The sequence below is a fragment of the Aplysia californica genome, unplaced genomic scaffold, assembly GCF_000002075.1.
Source record: "Aplysia californica isolate F4 #8 unplaced genomic scaffold, AplCal3.0 scaffold00210, whole genome shotgun sequence".
In the NCBI taxonomy this organism is placed as follows: Eukaryota; Metazoa; Mollusca; class Gastropoda; order Aplysiida; family Aplysiidae; genus Aplysia; species Aplysia californica.
The window spans coordinates 873274-875655 of NW_004797480.1; the positions used below are offsets into that span (position 1 = coordinate 873274).

The 2382-nt window shown below is 32.9% G+C and overlaps 1 protein-coding gene across 1 annotated transcript in view; it reads left to right on the forward strand.

The window, feature by feature from the left end:
- The window catches only part of LOC101855563 (cilia- and flagella-associated protein 47), a gene marked incomplete in the record, with an annotated part of 91797 nt that extends 89674 nt beyond the window's left edge, over positions 1 to 2123 (forward strand). The window contains 1 exon segment of the mRNA XM_035970022.1: positions 1 to 2123. This exon segment is cut by the window's left edge and continues 409 nt beyond it.
- Positions 2124 to 2382: the final 259 nt, after the last annotated feature.

Here is a 2382-nt window from a genome sequence, read left to right on the forward strand (position 1 = left end):
ATTGAGGGCAGATGATTGAAAAAAAGATTACTCATTTCTTTCTTTGTTGATTTTTGTAATTTCAAAGGGCCATGTCATGGTGACCAAAAGTTGATCTTTCTATTATATTGCAGTTGTAGGATATTGTGAATTTTTGCAAATATCCTCTCACTTGAATCATCTGACATACTGTATGATGATTGAGGAGAATGTAGGTATCTTTAAAGAATGCATAGGCCTACTGTGGAAAATTAAGTTATCAAAGTGACTGAATGAACCTCAATGATGCTGCGTACTTTTGCAAGGAAGCGACATCTGGAATTGGACGAAGAGGCAAAGAAAATAGACCTTAACCCCCCCCCCCCTTTCCCCACTCCCTACCCTTTTTAGGATCTCAAAATGAACAGGACTTTACAGGCAGGTTCATCAGTAATTTAGATAAAATCTGCTGTTCTACAATTTCTAAATAATTTATGCTTTGATAACATGTGTTAACATGTGGAGAAAATTGTTATGCTTGATTGTAGTGTTTTCTACTGCAGAGTATCTTCTCATTGCTTTATGCATGGCATTCCACTTAATATATTTTCTGCTTTGTGATATAAACTTGTATTCCTTGTATTTAACTTGTTCCTCGCTTCCACGAGGGGAACATAACATTTCTCCTTTGTCATAGAATAATAAATTTGTTTTTTGTTTTTTGGGGGGTTTTAAAAAAGAAAAACCCAATGGCTGTTCTTTGACAAATGGATGGATGTTAAGTTTGTCATCAACCTCATTGCTTTCCTCGTGACTTAAGCTGGGAAAATTGTACTGGTCTCCGTATTTGACAAAAAAGGCCAAGCTCAATTGTTACCTTTTATGTTTTTGGTTTTTCCCCCATCCATTTCTGTTTGAACTGAGGGACCATTTCTAAGGATTTACCAGTATTAATGGAAAGTTTAAGTATTGCTCCAGTAAATTTGTGCCTTTCTCAATAGGCTCACGTAGTGCAGCTCACGAGAAGATACTGCTGATGTTTTTGGTTTTTTTCATGTCATGATACACAAATATATTTCACAACCAAATAATATTGCAGTTGGGGGATGGTTGGGGGAGGGGGATGGGGATTATTTAGGTTTCGTCATTGGATTTAAAAAAAAAGAATATTTTTGTGGCAATGAATTTTTATAGAATTTTTTGTGTTGAAATGTAAAGTTTATTGTGTATTCTTTCATTGTTGTTGTCATTGCCTGTAGCTTTTTTTTTATTGCACATGTACTGCGGGGTCAAACAGAGAAAAGCACTTTTTTAGGACATCAATAGTATTATGTTCCTTTGAGAACACATAAGAATTAATTTCTAAACTCCTCCTCATGCCAAACAAATATTATGTATGTCTCATTCCTCTTTATATAACTTTCCATGCTTTACAGTTTTTGTATATTGAAAGCTCCCATTGTTTTGTAAGTATACATGTTAATGGACACTTAAAAGTATTTGAAAATGTCTCTTCCTTTTCTGTGGCTGTTTTAAACCATAAAATCATATATCATTTAGAATTATGAATTCATCATAAGTTTGTTAAATCAGTACTTCAAGGCAAGAGTAAATGGTCATTTATACCTGTTGGTACTGGCTCCTCCTTTCAGATGAAATTTGTGGAGATGTGGCCAATTGTCAATATGTACTTGAGGAAAGTGATCCTCCTCTTTTGTACAGTCATCCCCTGGGATTCACAGAACTCTTTTATTGTATAAAATTTACTGATACCAACTCATGCATACGTATTTCCAGCTTAATCGAGCCTTCAGAATATCTCTTTGTTGTGCGATACACCCAAATAGATATATAGATATGTATCCCATTAATGCATTTTCCTCTTACGATAGTTTCTCATTTTTATTCTAGTTTTACATTGATTTTAAAATTATTTATCTGTATTTTAGAGTTCTATTTTGTTGTACATAATGAAGTACAGCTGGCCAGACATTTTGCTTTATAAAGACAAAGGACAAAGTAAGTCTCCAAGTTAATTGGTAGAGGAATAAAGGAAGAAGGCATGTCTCAAAGCCATAAAGATGAGCTGAATTTATGATACAAAATGTGTGTGCATTCCTGTGATATATTTTAAGAAATAAAAGTGAAATGAATTTATTTAAAAATCATGTTTTGATTAATAATGTGTGGTATAAATTTGTGTATTTGAGACTATATTCTTTGAGCCTTTGATAATCAGAATATTTTGTTAAGTCACTGAACTGGCATATGTGGTGTAGCGGTAAATGTAAATAAAATAATAAATAAATACATTTTACTTCATAAGTCCTTTGGGAAATTTGTTTAACTAATAGTGCAGATAAATATAAAAACACATTAATACGTCAATTAAGACATAGGCTAAATAAGTAGGCCTACAAAAAC